This window comes from Balaenoptera physalus, assembly GCF_965194825.1.
Source record: "Balaenoptera physalus genome assembly, chromosome: 21".
Taxonomy (NCBI): Eukaryota; Metazoa; Chordata; class Mammalia; order Artiodactyla; family Balaenopteridae; genus Balaenoptera; species Balaenoptera physalus.
Window position 1 is genome coordinate 9,402,307 of NC_138902.1, and position 21,742 is coordinate 9,424,048.

Genomic DNA, 21,742 nt, shown 5'->3' on the forward strand with positions numbered 1-21,742 from the left:
TGTAAGGTAGAATTGTGTATTGGAGATTTTTTGTTGTTGTTCCCTGAGGTAGGCTCATATTCCCTTTCAGAACTGCTGCATCCCACTGATTTTGGATCGCTGTGTTTTCTATTTTCATTTGTCTAATTGTGATCTTTTCATTCTTCTAATTTCTAATTGTGGTCTTTTCTTTTCTGCTTAGAGAAGTTTAGCATTTCCTGTAAAGCCAGTTTAGTGGTGCTGAATATTTTAAGCTTTTGTTTTTACATAAAACTCTCTATCTCTCCCTTAAAACTGAATGATAGCTTTGCCAGGTAGACTATTCTTGTTTTTTTTTGTTTTTTGTTGTTGTTTGTTTTTTCTTGTTATTATTTTGAATATATTGTGCCTCTCCCTTCTGGCCTGCAAAGTTTCTGCTAAAAAGTCAGAGGATAGTCTTAGGGGAGTTCCCTTCTATATAATGAGTTGCTTTTTTTTGCTGCTTTTAAGATTCTCTCTTTATCTTTAATTTTTGCTGTTTTAATTACAATATGTCTTGGTGTGGACCTCTTTGGGTTCATCTTGTTTGGGACTCTCTGTGCTTCCTGGACCTGGATGTCTGTTTTCTTTCCCAATTAGTGAATTTTTCAGCTATTATTTCTTCAAATAAATTCTCCATCCCTTGGTGTCTCTTCTTCTGGGATCCGTATAATGTGAATGTTAGTATGCGTGAGTTGTCTCAGAGGTCTCTTAAACTGTCCTAATACTTATTCATTTATTTACTTATTAGATTCTTTTTAAAAGTTATTTTATTGAAATATTGTTGATTTACAATGTTGTGTTAGTTTCGGGTGTGCAGCAAAGTGATTCAGTTATTCATATACATGTAAATATATATATTCTTTTTTTACATCCTCTTCCATTATAGGTTATTATAAGATATTGAGTATAGTTCCCTGTTCTATACAGTAGGTCCTTGTTGGTTATCTATCTTACATATAGTAGTGTGTATATTTTAATCCCGAACTCCTAATTTATTCCAAACTGTCCTCATTTTTAAAAATTCATTTTTTCTGTTCAGCTAGATGATTTCCACTACTTTGTCTTCCAGATCACTTATCTGTTTCTTTGTATCATCTAGTCTACTGTTGAGTCCTTCTAATGTATTTTAAATTTCAGTTACTTTATTCATCGTCTCTGTTTGGTTCTTCTTTATATTTTTTAACTGTGTTAAGTTTCTCACTGGGTTCATCCATTCTTTTCCCAAGTTCATTGAGCATCTTTATGGTCATTACTTTGAACTCTTTATTGGGTGGACTGTTTATCTCCACTTCATTTAGTTCTTTTTCTGAGGTTTTGTCTTGTTCTTTTGTTTGGAACATATTCCTCTGTTTCCTTATTTTCCCTAATTCTCTGTATTTATTTCTATGTATTATTTTAGGTTGGTCACATTTCCCTGTTGGAGAAGTGGCCTTATGTAGGAGATGTCCTGTGGGGCCCAGCAGCGCAGTGCCCTCACCAGAGCTCTATGCTCTGGGGTGCCCCTGTGTTCGCTGTGTGGGCCCTTCTGTTGTGGTGAGGCCAACTTCTCTGAGTGTGGCTGGTGAGCAAGACTGCCTCTGGCCTGGTTGGCTGCCAGGCCCTGCCCTGCCTCGTGCAGTGGCTGGTCGCTCGCTGGTGTGTGGGGCCAGGTCTCCCTGGCTGCATGGCCTGGGTGGTGGGGCTGGAAGTGGTGCCAGCCCGCTGGTGGGCAGGCAAGCCCCTGGCAGTAATAGGCTAGAGGGAGGGCTCCAAAATGGTGCTCGCCAGCACCAGTGCCCAGGTGGCAGAAAGAGCCCTCAAAATGGCTCCCGCCAGTGTCTATGTCCCCGGGGCGGGGGGGGGCGGGGGGCGGTCCCAGTTGCCTCCTGCCTCTCTCAGAGGCTTTCCAAGATCAGCAAGAGGGTCTCACTCAGGCTTCTTTCAAATTACTGCTTCTGCCCTGGTTCCCAGAGCATGTGAGATTCTGTGTGCCCTTTAAGAGTGGAACTCTATTTCCCACAGACCTCACGTTCTCCCATATACAAGCCCTGCTGGCCTTCAAAGCCAGACATTCTGGGAGCTCGTCTTGCCAGTGCAGGACCCCTGGGCTGAGGAGCCCAATGTGGGGCTCAGACCCCTCACTCCCTGGGGACATTGTGGTTATCGTGCAGTTTGTGGGTGGCCCACCTGCGGGTATGGGTCTTGACTACACCACGTCTCCGTCCCCCACCCATCTCGTGGTTCCTTCTTTATATCTTTAGCAGTGGAAAATCTTTTCTGTTGGTCTTTAGTTTGTTCTCATCAATAGTTGCTCTGTAAATAGTTGTAATTTTGGTGTGTCCATGGGAGGAGGTGAGCTCAGGGCCTTCCTATGCCACCATCTTGGCCACGCCTCCCAAGTCAATGTTTTAGTGTTTTTGAAGTGAAAAAGATTGTTAGTGTGTACAGGGGAACATGGTGGGCTCTGATTGAGGGGCCGTCCTCCTTTTCCTTGGGCCTTCCCTTAGCGCTGTCCTTTGGGAACAGAATGCCTCTGGGAAATAGTGAAGGGATTTGCTAGGTGCGGGTGCTCAAAGAGATGGAGGAAGCTTTGTACCGGAAATGTGTTTGTTGTCATGGAAAAGTTTTGACCCAAGTTACAAAATGCAAGGTGTATTACCCCAAAGAGGACTGGCAAAATCACCAAGCTGGAAGGAGTCTTAGAAATTGATTAGTCCAAACCCTTGATTTTACTAAAGAGGAGACAGACTCCAGGAAGAGAAATGGCTTGCCCAAGTTTATAGTCATCCCTGAGGACATGGCCAAAACCAAATCTGTTGATTTCCGGGTATTATTTTTCCTGCTCCCCCTGCTGCAGTTCCCCTGCCTTCCACCACCGCTTCATTACTGACCTTTTCTGTGCTACCACGATTAGACTTCAGACTTAGAAATGTAGCCGTTTAATGCACAGAGTTTCTTTAAGCCATCAGAGGTGTGAATCAGCAAATTGTGACCCACAGCACTGGTCCAGGATCCTGTTTGTCTAGCAGAGGGAGAGAAGTTTAATTTCAGAAGCTCAGCCTGGGTTCATATCCCAGCTCCACCACTGGGCTGGTGAAGGACGTGAGCTTCTCTGAACTTTGGTATCCTCATCATAGTAGGTAGTACCAACTCTTAGGCTCCTTAGGTGAGGATAAAATGGCTCAATGTTAGCCATTGTTATTGAGGCTCTGAGGGTAGTTAGAACTATTTCTGTGAAAAATCCTAAGGAAGTAAAAAAATTCTCTCTGTATAATATAGCAACAATCAGAAATCTTTCTTTGGTAGTCTTTTATGGGTCTAGTGTAGCCTATTTTTTTCTGTAGCTTTTCATCCAACAGGTATCTTAATTGCCTCAAAATATAACTACTCCTAATCTTTAACATTTTTTCCCTATTTTTGTCTCTCTACTCAATAATTTTTATAGCTTTATTGAGGTATAATTGATATATAATAAACTCACATATTTAAAGTATACAATTTGATTAGTTTTGATATACACATGAAACCACCCCCCAAATCGAGATAATGAACATATGTACATCATCAGGAAAGTTTTCTTCTGCCCCTTGGTAATCCCACCATCCTACCCATCCTGCTCCGTCCTGGCCCCTCCCAACCCTCCACACCCATCCCCAGGCAAATGCTGATCTGCTAGAATTTTATATTATGCAATCATGCAGTATGTTTACTATTTGTTTGGCTTCTTTTACTCAGCATCATTATCATCCTGTTGATATGTGTACCAATAGTTCATTCCTTGTTACTGCTGATTACTCCAATAATATTTTCTTTGTTTACTCTTTACCCCTGTCTTGCTTAACTGGCCATGGTATGGAATGAAAACATATTTTAATGATTTTTAAATACTCCTTGATTAAATATCTGTGTTTCTCTTTCTTAGTTTTCATTTTGTTGTTATCCAGTATACTTAGTAAATAGTATATAGGAATTGTACGTTCCCTGAGAGCAACACCCATTATATTCTGTATGCATATTTTAAAAAATTGATATCCATGAGCAATATGACTATTTATTTATTTGAACACTGAGATGAAAATTTTCTCCTGTCTTGTTGGCTCTCACTACAAAAAAAGCATCCTTCCATTGGCTTGACTCAATAAATTGATTGAATAAATTCAATTATATGAATATTTACACATAGTTTTCATTTTTATGGTGAAATATTTCTTCTGCTAATGTTATAGTCTTTTTTTGAAAATGTGGACAGTATGTTCTCAATTTCCTTGCAGCTGGAGCATAACATGAAATAAACTAAAAAAAATTGATACAGCAAAAGTAATACATTTGCAAGATAATAAGAGATCATTTGGGCAGCAAGTCCATTTTTGTAATGACTTTTTACCAACATCATAGTATCTCTCAACTGTTGACATTTCTGCATCTGGGAAGGGAGAAGATAAAAATTACCATTCAAAACACCCGTTCAAGTTTGGCAAAAGGTTTAATTTCTTCATCTATCACAGTGTTACGAGCCCTATGAACACTATAGATCAAACCTCAGTGCCAGAAGTGCAGAGACTTGGCAGTGGCGAGGGCAGAGGTTAGCCATAGGGAATCATAAAGAAAGCCAGAGAAAAGAAACTTCACCCATCCTGCGCCTTAGACTTGTGTTCTGGGCGGTTGTCCTAGGAAGCCTGGGAATGCACTAATTTAAAAACTGAGCCCATAAATGGAGTTGTATATACTGACCTTAAAGATGCCGAAAGGATTCTAGGAGCAGATAAATTTTTATGGAACACGGTAAAAAGTAAGTCAGTTACTTTCTGTGCTGGAAGGTTAACTTGGAGATGATCTGGTCCAGACTTTTATTTTGCTGGTGACCAGCCCAAGGTCACACAATAACTTAATGGCAGAACTGGGACTAGGTCTGGGGTTTCTGAACCACACACTCATGCCCTCTCTGTGTTGCTGCTTCTGTTGTGTTGGGGCTGGTTTGTTGGTGTGTATGGTGCTGGAATGTGTCATTCGTTCTCTCTGAGCTGCTCCGTGTAGGGGTCCCTGTTCCCTGGGGCACCTCAGCCTGACGGGCTCTTCTTCCTGAGCATTCTGTCTTTGGGGGGTGGGTGTACTTTGGTGAATGTGGGGTTGTGCTTCTGGCTCTTATCAGTTATGTGAGATGTGACGTTTGGTTAATGGACAAACCCATGATTTTGATCGTCAAATTACCCATTATCAACTAGTCTGGTAGAATCTTTATACTCAGGAAGGCCACAACTTTAAGTCTTGCAAGAGCTTGTGCTTTTTAAAGTTCCCTTCCCTCCCCTTCACATCGAAGTCTAGATGCTGTCCTGCCTCATCTTCCTCTGTCTGTATTGCTTGTTCCTCTCTGCAATGTATCTTTTCCACAGATGGAATCCTAGTGGGGAGGTGAGCCAGCCGATAAAGACCATCCTCCTTCACTGAGAACCATGGCCTGGTCCAACCCCTTATTTACAGATCTGGAAACACAGGCTAAGAAGTTATGGACTTGTATGCAATCTCACAGCAACAGATTTAAGATGATGGTTTAGCTCAGGCCACTGTAACAAAACACCACAGGCTGGGAGTCTTATCAGCAACAGGCACTTGTTCCTCACAGTTCTGGAGGCTGGAAGTCCAAGATCACGGTGTCAGCATGGTCTGGTTCTGGTGAGGGCCCTCTTCCAGGCTGCGGACAGCTGACTTCTCACTGTGTCCTCATGTGGCAAAAAAAGAGCAGGCTAGCTCTCTCGCGGTGTCTCATGAGGGCACTAATCCCACTCAAGAGAGCTGCACCCTCATGACCTAACTACCTCCCAAAGACCCCACATCCAAATACCAACATACTGGGATTAAAATTTCAAATATGAAGTTTGGGGGAGCAGAAATATTCCATAACAGATGAAAACCTGAATCTCTTGCTCTGCTCAGGGTTTAAGTGCAGCAGGTCTCCCTCATTAGCATCTGTGATGTTGTCTAGCATGTGCCAGCAGCTGCAGCATCTCATAGGGGCAGGGCTGGCCTTGGAGGAGTTTCCTGGGAGAGGCCGTTGAGTGTAACTGCAGACTGTGCTGCGAAAGAGCTCTCTTTTATGAAGGAGCATCAACTATCTGTCTGTATCCCAGCTGATTTAGGAGAAAGATTGTGTTATTGGTCTTATGATCAACGGCAAACAGAGCGCTTTAGTTTCTTTCCGAGTGATTAGATGTAACCCCCATTCTCTCCAGTCCTAGCCCATTTTTTCTGATGCTTTAACGGCATATTATTTGCGTCTCTATTTAGCATGTGAGTCATTTCATTTTCTCTCGTATTGGTGGTTTACATGTTGATTGTGTGGAGACGGCTCACACAGGGGCCTCACAAGGACCCCAAGGCCTAGGGTAGGAGGCACTTGGTAAATCCTTGGAGCATAAGGAAATCTACTTGATACCTTTAAGGTAATATTAGACCCACGCATTTTAAAAGAGACTTCAAATAATTTAGCATCATAATTCTGTTCATCATCTTGGTAGTTCTGGTCAAAGTATCTGTGCTTATCCTCACTTATCAGAGTTAGAAACTGAAGTGAAGAAAGTGAGGGTGGCCGACTTCACGGGCAGGATTAGGAATAAGAAAGGGGCAACTTCTCATTCAGTCCGCGTCTGTACACACAAGACCAGAACAGAGACCCGGTTTTTCATTTCACAGAAGAATAGAAGACAACATTTGGGGGGAAGAACTCATGACTTTTAAAGTCAGTTGAGTCCTAAAACATATTGTTTTCAGTAAAATTATTTAATGTGGAAGGAATCTTGTCGAGCCTATAATCACATGCCACTTGTAACATGTAGCATGCAAGGGCCCTTGCTTTTCTGAAACATACTCTTGAGAAAGATAATTTTAGAAGTTGGCTGCGCAGTTCCCGACCCTAAGCCTGCTATGTCTCCCAGTGCTGCTACCCAGGGGACTCCGTTGATTTATACAAGTGAAAACACTACCATCAAGATTTTAAAACATGTATATTACTATCCATATTTGCACAAAGAAAATCCCACCAGGCAGCCTGAGTTGGCTGACACGTTTCTAGTCTTTCGGTGCTTTTGTTTGTTATTTTAGGCACACTGATGATGAAAGGGCTTTTTCGTCTTCCCGTCTTACTTTTCACATTTCAGGAATCAATGTGTCCGACACAGACGTGGTTTAGATGGATTAAAGATTTAGATTTACATTTATGAATATGAGGAAGCCTTGGAACTTAACCTACACAGATGGGTATAGTCACACCATTGGACCAATTGTGCCTTTGAAGTTCTTTGTGAGTGCTGTTGACTTTCGCTTATTCATTGTATGTTGAATAGCACGGCTTCCTAGATTGTTAAAATAGTATTGATCTCAGTGTGCTCATTTTCAACTGCTCTTTTCCATAGTTGATTTTTGGCGGGCTTCTTTGGCATGATTAAAAGCTGACTTATTTATGGAATGCTGCTAATTGACGGATGTCAAACTCTATTACTGTGGCCGTGGGGTGAGGCAGGCTTCCCAACCTTTAGAATCCCAACTGGGAGATTTCCAAAACCGAGTGTGTGATTTTCCCATGGACGCTCTCCCAGCCACTCTCAGGCACATCCTGCCTTCTCCTGCTCACTCTTTACCATAACTAGAACTCGGGAAGCCACAGAAGCCCCTCTGTAATCCACAGAAGCCCCTCTGTAATCCTCACTCTCTAGGCCAAACTATCGAGAACAGCAGGGCATCAGATGACAGGAGAGGAGCCCTCAGACCTGGATTTAGCCTGAGGGATGTCGACGAGAACTATTTTCTGAATTGGACAAAGCAAGGTACTGTCTCTACTCTGTACCTGCAGTTGCTTCCCTGGATTTAGCGTTTATTTTTAGCACATTGTTATTGTCTATTTCTTTGATACTCAGGAAGGCTTGTCCAAGAGTGGTATTGTCACTGTGATTTCTTATGAAGGATGAGGGATTCAGGAGTCTGGGGAGGGTCTTTGTTCCCAGTACCTCACTGGCAGCCTTTGGATGCTGGCAGCATATCTGCCAGGTTACCACTGGCGGCAGCCACGAACCTGTTGGAGAACCACCCGTGAGGACTAGCGCTTGCAGACGAGACCATGTTACATCCTAGAAGAAGTAAAGGCTTGTGTTTCTTTCTCTTTTTTGAGCTTCGGTTTTGAAGTCAGAAAAATCCTGGCTTTACCACGTACCAGTTGGAGAGATTTCTTAACACCTTTGAGCCTCATTTTCCCCGTTTGTAAAATGGGGATGTTAATGCAGACATCCAGGGCATCGCTGTGGGGATGGGAGGAGCTCACACGCAGAGCCGCTCGCTCAGTGTGAGGCGTGTGGTAGGCGTGTGGGTGATGACACTTCCCTTCCTCCTAACAGGGTATGTTAGCTGGACACACCCACCTGTCCTTTGCATACTTGTGGTTCACCTCCAGTAATTTTCCATGATGCTAATTCCCGTCCCACCCTGATCTCTAGGGAGTCTTGCCAGTGGTTCTGCCTTCCTGTCTCTTTCCTTTTCCATCACCAGCTAGAGATGACTGCCTTCTCAGGGCACATGATGTTTGGAACTGCTAAGGAGACAATGTACTGCCCAGAGCCAAGGATCTGAGTGTTAATGAGTTCTTTACTAGGAAAAGAGGAGGCGCTGGGTTGTCCTGTGGCTCTTAATTAACCTGCAGTTTGGCATCGCCAGGACCAGGCACTGAGGGGCCGGATGAATGGGGCCTCTGTGTGTAGATGAAAACACTGAGCGTTTCTCTCCAAGTTGCTGGAGTGAGAAGAACAAATTAGATTATTAATGATCATGTGGTAGTATGAGCCGACAGTCTATTTAGTTTCGCTGTTAAAACAAATGTGGTTTTGAATGATGTGGGCTTTTCCTCTTTTTATTTATTTGGCAAAGAATATTCATTACGGATATCAATAAAGACCACGTCGGTGATTCAGCCTCCAAAGCTGCCCCCTGCATGCTAAAAGGCAGAAAAGGACATTTAAGTGGTTGAGAATGAGAAGAGAGCCTGGAAGCCAAATTATGAACTCATTTCAACTCCTGGCCCGCAGACTCTGGAGGGTAACATTATTTGTTGTCAAGGAAGGAAACAACTCAGATTCGGGTCCAAGTGATTATTCGATCTTGGCATTGCTGCCGTTCTGCCAACTGCAGTTCCATTTCGACACAGATTAATTCGCCAGGCAGGGACGGAAGTGGCTTTTAGGAGAGGCATTGCCGCCGGGCCCCGGCTGGCCGGCCCACTCGCAGGAAAGTGGTGAGAGTGTGTGCACACGGATGGCCTCCCAACTTCTACAGCGACGCACCTCACACTTGTACTGACTTAGTGCCAATGCCGCAGAGAGAACCTTCAAACTTAACGGGAGGGAGGAACAAGCATGTGATAGCCCCGCTCTAGCACCAGGAGGCCAACGCCGCCAAGCAGGGGGACTAGTTAGTGGTCGCAGACCTGAGCAGCTTATCAGTCTTTTCTTTGTCCTCGTATAACCACCCTGGGCCTTTTTTAATTCCTGCGTGTGAAAAGGGAACCATATAGTATTTTTTATTTTTTGCTATGACTTGAATTATAAAGACAAATGAGATGAAATCACAAACTCGGGAAAGACGACTCTGCGTGAATGAGTTGAAGGTAGCATTATTAACATCTACTTAACAGGGAGGCTCAGTCCTCTCCAGAGTATTTTCCTTGCCTTCGCTTCCCGGGTGTTTTGCTCGTACCTCTTCCCCATCCGCGTTGATCTCCGTGGACCCAGGGGCGGCTCGGTGGGTTCCTGCAAGGCGGGGCGCGGGGTCGGGGCGGGGCAGGTACCGAGGGCGGTGCGCGCCCCCGGGGTCGGTGCGCGGGGGCGTCCGCGGGGGCGCGCGTCCCGGGGAGCTGAGCTCTCCAACTTCCCGGGGATTTGCTGTTTCGTAACATTTCAGTTCCTACGACCATTAAAAAAAAAAAAGTGCCGGCGCCGTGCGCGGTCCCCTGACCCCACCTGAGCTGCGGCTTCCCTGCGGAGGCAGCGCCCAGGCCCCAGCGGGCGGCGGGCACCCTGCTTCGCTGCGAGGTTTGCTTTTTGGGGTCTTTTCCGAGCATGTGACTCTGCTTTGCTTTTACACACACTTCTACATGGCTCTCAGCATTTGTTTTAAACCTTGATTATCTGTGTGTGTGTGTGTGTGTGTGTGTGTGTTTTAACAAATATTTTGCATTTTACTCATTAAGATAGAAAGGGGAAAATACCATCCTGCTTTTTGGGGCAGGACTTTGGATGGATTGTATTTTATCTCCTAAATGATTTAAAATTTCGTAATTTAAGACATGGAAATTCACAAGGGCGACTCCTATTTTTATTTTATTTTATTTTTTGTATTTTAGATTCCTTTCCATTTCAAGGAGAGAAGTCAAGATATTATTACCCGGTGAAAAAATGATGTAGTTTCATCGTAACCTTCTTTTCCTATACTTCCAGGTAAGTGAGTCTGTTAATCATGAGTTACTTAAGAAATGAACCTCTGTATGATCTGAGTTTATTCAGTATTGTGGCTATGTTTGAAATGTGCTAAATTTCATTTTACTTTCCATTAATAACAAATTACTATTTTAAGATATGGGTACTTTTTCAACGTAATACAATTACTTGGCTGCTTTGGAAAAGCATTTTCTTTACTTGTAAAGCCTGTAATCGACATTTAACTTTGCCAACTTCCTCAGAATTTGTCTCTTCACAGAGTGGCAAATGCCTGAAACCAGTAATGTAAACAGTTAGAAGAACTGCATAATTCTTTCAAAAAAAAGTTCACTTAAATAGGAACATTTGTTCTTTTGGAAGTTGTGACAAAATGTTAAGCTTTCTCAAATATTTAACTCATAATCAAAAGGGCATCGTAATTTTCACCATGCTACAAAATAATTATTTAAATAAGATGTTTAGGAAATTGAAGGGGAACATCTTAGGGGAATACTTTCTAGAATTCTTGGAGAATAGTAGTACCCTGATGGATTGTACGGTTGGTTTCAGACTGGGGACGCATGTAAATCTCGGGAACGTTGTTTTAGTTCAGCTGTTGTAACCAGTAATTTTGAATTTCTCGGCAATGTTATTTTATTACATCTGGCAATACTAAACTTTGAAAAAAACAAGAACCTTAGGGACATCATTAGTTGAAATGGAACAGCATGAGATGAGATGGGAAGTCGTATATGTGGTTCTTACCTTCAGCAGAGCAAAAGCCCTTTTTTAGTTTTCTCTGGACATGATTCTGGAGCCATAAAAATGAAAATAGGTAAGCTGTGCTCAGCCCTTGCATATCTTCAGGAAAACCCCTTCACCCTTCTCCTTCATTTAACAAACTTGTATAGAGGTTTTGTTCATGATTTTGTGTTTTTTGTTTTTACTTTTGTTACACTGATTAAGATAAAAGAGTGAAAGTCAAAACACAGGATGTGATTTTGGGTTAATGAACCACTTTGTACTCAAACAGTAGAGAATGAGGAGTTAAAGGCACTGTATCTGAGTCACCAGTAACGAAAAATAAAACCAACCCTGGCCAAAGTTAATAATCAAACAAAAATAGCTAAAGAATAATTCTTCACAAGTGCTTTTCTGAGTGGAAAGTCGAGTGGCTAAGAGGCCTAAGTGACTCAAGGCCAGCTTAAGGGTCATAATAGAATTCTTCTAATCTGAGGTCTTGCGATGTTTAATGTTTTTGAGAGTTACTTGGATGATGTAGAAGAGAGCAGTTCATTAGAACTCCATGATATTAAAGCCTTGAGGTAATAGTAGAAAAGAGCCAAAGTCAACTGTACAAAAGAGAGGAGTAATCAGAAGCCGATTAAGATGTTTATCCTCCAGGACGCAGCGGTGAGGGCGGCGGAGCTGGGTTTTGGCGGCGGCCTGTGGGCTGTGCATCCCGCTGCAGAGACTGGATATTGCCGGGGAGGCAGGCTCCAGCGGGGCAGTACGAGCTTGGGAAAGCCTTCGGTTTTCCGGGAACTGCTCCTTATTGACTGAGTCCTTTATAGACGCAGGGCCTTGAACGGCCCTCGGTAGCGGAGCTTCACCAGACCTGCGGGGAACAGCGGTGTCAACTGGGGAAAGAGTGTCTGGGGCGTTGGTCGGCAGGTGTGCCTCCCCCGTGCACGGTGCTCATGGAGTCCCCGCCGGGAGAGGTGACTGATGCAGATGTTCACCAGCCCGAGGCCTTGCCAGGCTTGCCGGGGGGTCTCCTGGGGTCCCCCGCATCCCCCCGGAGCCTGTGCGGCTGCCGGTCCTTCTCAGTGAAGCGCTGCCCTCCGTGTTTGTGCCCCACTCCGCGCCCCGTGTCTCCACACTCTCCTTCCCACCAGCAGCTCTTCCTTCCTGGCCACCCCCCAGGGGACGTTGACTGGTCCTTCAGCAGCAACCCTCCTGTGGGGCTTCCAGCACTCAGAAGCAGGGCCTGGCGCCTGGAGGCACCGAAGGAAGCAATGGATGGGTGAGCGGGTGCGTGGGAAAGGGAATAAGCGGGGACCCGGCCCTGCAGGAGCCACCGGCCCCTGACCCTCACACCCTCCCGGGCTGGCGCCCGTCACTGCCCCGTCATCACTGTTCCACGACGGCCTCCCGGGCGCCCCGCCCCTGCCCCCCCCCCCCCCCCCCGCCCCAGCAGGCCGCAGACCCGTCTGTTCTCACCTCTGTGATCCGCTTAGTTCCTCACCTGGCGTCTGAGGGGTACAAACTCTGTCTGTGGACGGATAACCCCGTCGTTCTCTGCAGCTCTACAAGCCCGTGACGTGCGTCTACCAGCTCACGTAAAATGGTAGCTGATTCCGTTTTATGTTGGAACGAAGCATGTATTATAAGTAAATACTAATATAAAGCTATAATGGAGACACTTGGCAAGTTGCGCATTTTTGCAAAACTAGAGAATTCAGTAGAGCAGTTTGTGTTTTATAAAGCAGCCTTCTTTGGGACCTGTTTTAGACTCTCAAAATCTTTCCATTTAATGGAATGAGACGTAAAGTCTGTAGGCTTTTCATGAGTGTCAGCGTTTGCTGCTGCAATTTTAATTTATCCTCCTGAGCACAGTTTGCTTTCCGCAGATGAGGCTTCTCCGGGCCACACCAGGAGGGTCACGCTGGCACCAGCGTGGGTGTCCACTGGTGCACGCCTGCCAGTGGGCCGCCATCTCTCCCTGTTGATCGACACTTCCTTGGGCCTGGCTTTTGTCTTTTCTGCCCTGTTCCGGGGCTCTGCCCGTTGAGACGCCGCTTCCATCCCGTTGGTTTCTTGCTTCAGCCTCCTAATGCCCGCGTCTTGTCCTGGCGGCCCCTCCCCTCCCTGCCTCCTCTGTCCTCTGCCCTCCAGACTGCGTTCCTTCTCTGCACTCAGCCCTGGAAAGCCTTTCCCGCCTTTGCCTGGCCTGGGGCTGGGCCTCTGTGCCCCACTGCCACCTCCCACCTTATTTCTCCATTGCCTACAGTTGCTTACCTGCTAGATGTCTGTCCTTTGGCTGCCATTATCCTCAAAGGGAGCACCGTCTCTACCTTCGCAGCCCCTAGCGTGTTTGTTCATATTCACAAACAAATGTTGGGATGAATTTCCGGTTGTGAGTTTCGGTCTCAGTGTTATTGCTCCTCTCACTGTAGTTTGATAAGGCATCTTAACTCTCAGTTTAGTACCTAGCAAGTCAGATTATGGAGATGCGTGTGACCCGACACGCATCTCTCCAGCATCCGACACTCTGACCACTGCCCTTGAAACTCTCGCTCCCTTGGCTTATGTACGGTGACAATGAACTCTCCCTGGTTTTCTCCCTCTTTCTGTGGCTGATCCCTGTGGCCCCCTTTCCGGTCTCTTGTTCCCAGCGTTCCATCCTCTCTGCCCTCTCATTCTGTATTATCCACACAGTTTCCCCTGCGCTAAATGGTGAACTTCTGCTGACTTCACATTTGTGTCCCCAGGTCACACTGCCGTCTGGCACCGCGGACGCTTGGCCGTCTCTGCCACGTGCCCCGCCAGCACCCTGCACTCGTTACGTCCCCTCGGGCTCCCCCTCAGTCACCAGCCAGAGCCCCCCAGGGCATCCGGACGTCCTTACTGTCACTCAGGGTGCTCATGCGGTCCGTCGCGGGGTGCCTGCGTCCCACCTGCCCCTCTTCCTCGTGTGTCAGCCTGCACTTGGACTCCCCAGGCCCTCACCTTCACCCCCACCCGCCCCCTGCGGCCACAGCGGCCCTTCTGAGGTGCGTCATCTCTGCTCACGTAGCTCCTGTTCAGAGTCTCCCAGTGGCCTCCCAGCACCTCCAGGTGGCCTGCGCTCTGGTGCGCCAACCCTGAGGGCTCTCTGGCTTGACCTGGGGCCTTTGCTGGGTCCTTTCCCCGGGATGCCCTTCCGGGCTCATTGGCCGGGCCGGTTCCTACTCGTTCTCCATGACTTGGGGTCCCTTCCTCCAGGCCTCTCCCCCTGGGCTGACTTGCGGGTTAGCCTCCCGATTTTTGCCACTTACTAAACGGTGTTATTCCATTTGATTTTCTTGCCTTTCTTTCCTGTTAACTAACCTGAGATGTCTGGAGGGTCCTGAGCCCCATCGGGACCACTTGACACCTTTGGTGCCTGGCATAGAGCACATGCTCAGCGGCATGAGCGGTTAGGTTAGGGGGTGAGTGTGGGCCGGCCGGGAGCGGCCCGCCTGCTCTTCTGACAAGGAGGGTGGATGCGTGGATGCGTGGACGCAGAGCACCCGAGCTGTCGAGGGGTTCAAACCAGCGTCTTTCTTCTCCCTTCTTCTCCTGCTCTGTGCCTTCCCCTCTAAGAAGGGCTCTCATTCTTCCTGAGTAAAATCACGGGAGAAACTTAAGACAAAGGAGGATATGAATGAAAGAAGATAATTAACTTAAAGAGTCAAAAGTGCATCAGAACAATAACTTCTTGTTTACCCTACCCACTGCCCCTCTCACTCCTGTTTCCAGGTGTTTTACTTTGGTTTGGGGAACATAAGTACATGGCCACCAGCCTGGCGACTTGCCGGCTGCATGTCTCCCTAAGATGTCTTTGTCCTAACGTGCATTTCTTCCCGTTAGAAGCAGACTAAAGGTGTATCTAGGCATCCCCTTTCTTCTGAATTTCTTCTTCTTCAACTCAGGGCACAGGTGGCTCTCACCCTGGCCCTTCTGGTTGTTCGGCCGATTGGCGTTGAGGTCTACGTTTCCCTGTTTCTAGAGGCAAGGCAGTTGGCTTGACAAGGACCCTAGAACCAGGATTGGAGCCTCAGCTCCATCCCTTATTAATCCTGTGAGCTGGACAGCTTACGGAGCCCCTCTGCCCTTCTCCTCTTCCGGAAAATGAAACGAATGGTACCTTTTGGAGTTGTTGTGACGATTGAGAAGTTCCTGGCACATAGTAGGGATGCAAGAAATTATCAATATTAACTAACAGGATGTAAATGTTTGCATTATTCTAAAATGGAAAAAAAAAAAATCTCTGGTCCCTGCTTCCTCCCTTTTCCTTTCCCAGCTTCCATAATTGAAAGAATTCACTTGTTTGTTGGTTAATTAATTAATTAAGCAAACATTGGCTTGGGTGTCGGCCACGAGTCCTCCACTGCTGGACGCTGGAGATTTGGAGGGATGGACGGTCCTTGCCCCGCAGGAGCCCATGGCGGGGTCCTTGAGCCACTGCACTGAGTCATCTGGGATGCTGGGGACCCACCCAGGATCCCAGGCTTCACTTGGAATCGGAATCTTTGGGGAGCTCGGGTGTCCTGGCTCTGCCCGTAGGAGCCTCAGAATAACGCCGACTTCACCTCCTCGTGGAGAACCTCTCCACCAGGGCCCCCCGAAGGAGGCGTGACCTTTGCTCCAGGCTGGCCGTCTCCAGTTTTTTCACTGTCCCTGCACCTCACTCCAGAGCCTCCAACAGGCTGATGACTGGAGAGCCTCTTTCGACGTGCTCTGCTGTCATCACACCTGGGTTATGGTGAACGTCCAGCCACCAAGACCACACACTTCTGATACGCACATTCTTTAGCTGTGGTGCATGTGTCATGTTTAGTTACTTAAGCAGTTGTTTTCTTATGCCCAAATGTGGTTCAGCACTTTACTGTTTGAAAATACGTTATTTGGAAATAATTTCAAATTATCGAAAAGTTGTAAACATAAGGATAGAACCATGAACATTGTGGTACATGACTCTTTTTGAATGATGGTTTTCTCAGGGTATGTGCCCAGTAGTGGGATTGCTGGGTCGTATGGTAGTTCTATTTTTAGTTTTTTAAGGAACCTCTATACTGTCCTCCGTAGTGGCTGTATCAAATTTACATTCCCACCAAGAGTGCAAGAGGGTTCCTTTTTCTCCACACCCTCTCCAGCATTTATTATTTGTAGATTTTTTGATGATGCACATTCTGACTGGTGTGAGGTGATACCTCATTGTAGTTTTGATTTCTCTAATGATTAGTGATGTTGAGTATCCTTTCATGCAGTGTCCATCACAGATGAATGGATAAAGAAGATGTGGCACATATATACAATGGAATATTACTCAGCCATAAAAAGAAATGAAATTGAGTTATTTGTAGTGAGGTGGATGGACCTAGAGTCTGTCATACAGAGTGAAGTAAGTCAGAAAGAGAGAAACAAATACTGTATGCTAACACATATATATGGAATCTAAAAAAAAAAAAAGTTCTGAAGAACCTAGGGGCAGGACAGGAATAAAGACGAAGAGGTAGAGAATGTACTTGAGGACACGGGGAGGGGGAAGGGTAAGCTGGGACGAAGTGAGAGAGTGGCATGGACATATATACACTACCAAATGTAAAATAGATAGCTAGTGGGAAGCAGCCGCATAGCACAGGGAGATCAGCTCGGTGCTTTGTGACCACCTAGAGGGGTGGGATAGGGAGGATGGGAGGGAGACGCAAGAGGGAGGGGATATGGGGGTATATGTATATGTATAGCTGATTCACTTTGTTATAAAGCAGAAATTAACACACCATCGTAAAGCAATTATACCCCAATAAAGATGTTAAAAAAACCCAACAGAACCAAAAGTACATAAAGCCTTTACCCAGATCCACCTATTGTTAATATTTTGCACCATTTTTCATTTGTGCGTTCTCTTCCCCTCTCTCTCCTTCTCCCTATCTATATAGTATATATACACATAAAGATTATTGTACCTTAGGTTTTTTTCTGAACCATTTTAAGTTCATACATCATAGCCCTTATTCCTAAATAGTTCAGTGTGTATTTCCCAAGAATAAGCATGTTTTCTAATATAACAATGGTGCAGGCATCATTCAGTCAGTTTAACATTTATTTCAGTTTATCTTATTAGATAACAGACTGTCTGTACTCTGACTCTGTAAGTTCACTTATAATGTCCTTTGTAGCATTTCCCTCTAGTACTAGGACCAGGCATTCCATTTAGCTGTTATGTCTGTATCTTCCTTAAATCTGAAACGTTTTCATAGTCTTTGTTTTGTGAAATGATGTTTTTGAAGAATACAATCATTTTTCTTTTAGAGAATATTCATTTGGGGTTAGATGAATGATCTCGTGGTTGGATTCACGCTGTGCATTCCTAGCAGGGATTCTGCTTAGGGATGTGTTCTTATCAGGTCCCCATCTGCCCCTCACTGGTGATGCTAATTTTGATGACCCAGGCAAGGTGATGATTCATTTCTTCACTATATGGTTGCTGTTTTTCTCCTTGTAACTAATGAGAAATACCTTACTTTTATCCCTTTTGTTTTGATACCTATCCGTCAGCTCTTTGCCTGTAATGAAGTTAGCAGTCTTAAAGCCTACTTTGTACAATTCAGGTGCTTGGCTTATGCCGAGACTCCCGCCTGATCTTAATTTTATGGCAGCAGTTGGATGGATTGGAGATTGATGAATAGGAGGCCTGAAAAGGAACTGAAGTAACCGTCACTGATTTTTTACGGATGCTCTTATGGTGAATTATTTTGAAGAGCTCACACTCCTAAATTCATGATAAAAAATTGCAGTGACAGTGTGGAAATCCATCTTTAGCTTGCAGGCTGTGTTTACTGTACATATTCAGTCATTCTATCCTTCTGTGTTTGAACCCCAGAAACAAAGGTGGCAGTGGCCATACAACGTGGGGAGCTGGTGGTCCTGGCGGTCCTGGCTGTCCCACGGGGGCCACAGCAGCGATGCCGTCACCGTGACACTTGAGGCGGCCACTCAGGAGTGGACCTCTTTTTCCAAAGATCTGCCCTTTGCAAAAGAAACTTTCCTGTTCCCTGCCCTGTTTTGGAGATTGACCGAGATGTTTAGGTCAGAGGTTTAACTGTCTCAGTTAACATCGTCGCTAGGGTCCCATTCATTTTCCCAACACCCTTTGGCCAAGAAAATGGCTAACATTTTTTTTTTTTTTCCCCACTGAGTAGTAACGTTCATTAGCTTGTGAGTATTTATGTCCTAACAACTTAGTAGCTGTTTGAAAAAATAATGCAATAAATTGAAAGAAAAATACTTGCTTTATCTCATTCTTAACCGCAGTTACTTAATAATGGGATGTGTCTCTCTCTAGGGTGCTGCACAGCCCCCCAAACCTTGGGGTCAGATTAGACGCTTCATCTTATGTAGCCGTTGCTTTTCATCACAGGAACTGCTCAAAATGTAGTTTCAGAAAGATGTGATATGTTCAAAAGGAATGTGGCTCAGTCTAACGTTGAAAGTGTGAATTACCTGGAGCCAGTAGTTTGCATAACGTCCAACAGATGTCTAGTATCCAGTGCTTTGCTTGAAAGTTTAAAATATTCTGAAGCACAGCTCTGAGCTCCCTTGGGTGCCCCAGGGTGCCTCGGGACACAGGTGCGAACCATCTAGTTAGGTATAAGAATCTTTCTGGGGATGCTTTATAATCCTTCCGTAGCCGTTAGCCGCCCAAATATGTGCCTCCAGGGCAAGTTAGGGGTTGAATAACTGCAGGGAACAAGATTATAATTTCACAGCACACAGGCAGGAGGCAGAGATGACATTTCAACCTCATTGGCAAAAGGTGAAAATTCCTTCTTTTATTTATGGTATGGCTCAGGTAGGAGGCCTGATCTCTGCCTTTTGGTCAGTACTGCTTTATACCCTGCTTACCATGGATAAGCAGATAGCCGTTTAACTACATTGTTTATTTGATGAGATTTTCTTACTTAACCTTTTTGGTTTGGTTCACATGTTATTCTCCCCACAAGCTGCTTATTTTCTATGGATTAATGATTAGCTTGTCTTCAGGCTTTGGAAGAGTGCTGAAAATCATCTCAAAACCAAAGTTGTCATAAGGTTTATATCTTTGGTAACAAGATGCGGATTAACTAGCTCCTAGTAGAAATTAGATCTAGTTGACATAATAATTGCAATTTTATATATTTGAGCTTCAGCTACGAAAAGGCTTTTGTGAGAGGAAGGCGGATATTTTGAAAATCAGGGTAGCTTTAGAACCGTGACGAGGGGCACCTGCTGTACCCAGTGTGAGGACTTCAGAGTAGAGGAGCATGGCAGGCGGCCTCCCCATCAAAGGCTGAGACTGTCCTTAAAGAGAGGAACAGCCCGGTGTCCAGAAGGAGCCCCCAGCTACGTGTAGCGATCTCGGCCCTGTGCCAACTCTGAGCTCACAAGCTCCGTGGCCCGGGCGAGGCTTGTCCGGGGACCTGCAGGGTGTTCGACGTTCCTGGGCCCACTCAGCTGTTGTGTCAGCCAGAATCTGCCCCCTCCAACATTTCCAAACACCCTCCACTACCGTGCTTGAGTCAAACTCGAACCCAGTCCTTGTTTAACAGATGAGGAAACTGAGGCTCAGAGCAGGAAAGGGGTCATCTGAGGTCACAGGTACAAGTACAGCCAGGATCTGGTCCCCTGCCCACCTGCCTGGAGTCCATGCCAGGGACAGAGCGGCCCCGGTCATTTCCTTCAGCTCTGATAATCCAAGATTTTTGTGATCAAAGAGAGATGGGAGTTTTTTTTTTTTTTTCTTTTATTGAACTATGGTTTTTATCTACAGTGTTGTGCTAGTTTCAGATGAACAGCAAAGTGATTTTTTTTTTTGCAGATTATATTTCATTATAGGTTATGACAAGATATTGAATGTAGTACCCTGTGCTATACAGTAGGTCCTTGTTGATTATTTTATACATAGTAGTGTGTATATGTTAATCCCAACCTCCTAATTTGTCCCCGTCTCCTTTCCCCTTTGATAACCATAAGTTAGTTTTCTATGTCTGTGAGTCTGTTTCTGTTTTGTAAATAAGTTCATTTGTATTGTTTTTTAGATTCCACATATAAGTGATATCATATGGTATTTGTCTTTCTCAGTCTGCCTTACTTCACTTAGTAGGATAATCTCTAGGTCCATCCATGGGATTATTTCAAATAATGGCAAATGGCATTATTTCATTCTTTTTTATGACTGAGTAGTAGTCCATTGTAGATATGTACCACATCTTCTTTATCCATTCATCAGTCAGTGGACATTTAGTTTGCTTCCATGTCTTAGTGCTGGTGTGAACATTGGGGTGCACGTGAGATAGGAGTTTAATAGTGAAGAAACCTTAGAAGAAAATGGAAATGACAAAAATCCAGTTAACTTGCTAAATATTTGGATTCCTGGATCTAGAATAAAAGCTTCAGGAGGGCGGGGATTTTTGTCTCGTTCACTGCTGCATTTCCACCTCCTAGGATACTGCCTGCCGAAGAGGAGACACTCCGGAGATGTGTGGATTGGGAGCAAGGGCACGCTCTAACTTATAGGTAAAGTTTGTGGGTAATACTATACTTAGGTAGTCAGTACTCTGGTAGGATATAAGTTACTGGGTTCTTTTAAGTTTGCTTAGATGAACTTTATTTCATGTTACTCACAATCAAATAATAATCTGCAGAAATAATAATAATGTCTCTGCTGAGTTCTCACTGGCTAGAATGTGATATTGAAGGTAGTATTATGACATTAGTATTTTTGTCATCACCAACTGAATACCCTGCCTATGACTTTATTCTGTTGCGTATTTGCAGTGCTGGCCACAAAGGAAGTGCAAGTGTGATCCGATCATAGCCGGCGTCTGTTGCTTATGTTGAGTTTAAAATTCTGACTGCCCCCAAGAGGGGAAACAGAGGAAAGCTGCGCCCCTATGTGACCTGAGGTTGGAAGGTACCTCCCTTTTAAGGATCCTTCTTGTGATGCAGGGGTGTTTATGCCCTTGGCACTAGCTCCTAGAATAACAGCTTACAGGGCTTGTACAGCATTATCTTTTTGGAAGGAGGTCCATACAAGTTTGCAGTGTCATTGAGAACGTGGATATACCTGGCAACTTTATTCCGAGAAATTCGGTGCTGTGTGCGGAGGCTCACTTTCATTCACTGCTTGGGAGTCATTATTACCTATGTGTGTTTCTATTGGGACCAAGTTAGAAGAGTGCTGGGCTGTGTAGAGCAGCATCCCAGGCGGGGAGACATGGGAAAAGAGGTCCTCGTCACCGGATTCTCGACTAATCTCCTAGTGGAGTCGTCATTGCCCCTCCTTGCGTTCCAGCCTTTTCACTGTACTGTTCTTTCAGGAAACCTCTCGAGACAATTAACGGAGGACAGTTTGTCAGACCCAAAGTGTTTCCCAGAGATTACTAGAGCTACCAGACGTTTTTCGAAGGGAGAGTTTTCTGATCAGATAAGTTTGGAAAATACCATATAGCGTATTCCTCTCTTGTAGTGTAGGACGAAACTGGGCCTGTTAAAGGTTCTGGAAATTCTAAAGGGAAGACTTAAGT

At 45.2% G+C, this 21,742-nt stretch overlaps 1 protein-coding gene across 7 annotated transcripts in view; it reads left to right on the plus strand.

Moving 5' to 3' along the window:
• Positions 1-21,742, plus strand: part of CSGALNACT1 (chondroitin sulfate N-acetylgalactosaminyltransferase 1) — a 327,329-nt gene that overhangs the window by 144,069 nt on the left and 161,518 nt on the right. For 3 of the 7 annotated variants that reach the window (XM_082444240.1, XM_082444239.1, XM_082444238.1), the window contains exon 2: positions 10,358-10,451. The gene's annotated coding sequence lies outside the window, so the exon portion shown is untranslated. Of the gene's footprint in view, positions 1-8,428; positions 9,623-9,734; positions 9,757-9,856; positions 10,047-10,357; positions 10,452-20,660; positions 20,733-21,742 lie in introns of those variants that run through there. The other 4 variants (XM_082444243.1, XM_082444241.1, XM_082444242.1 and 1 more) reach the window with 4 other exon arrangements.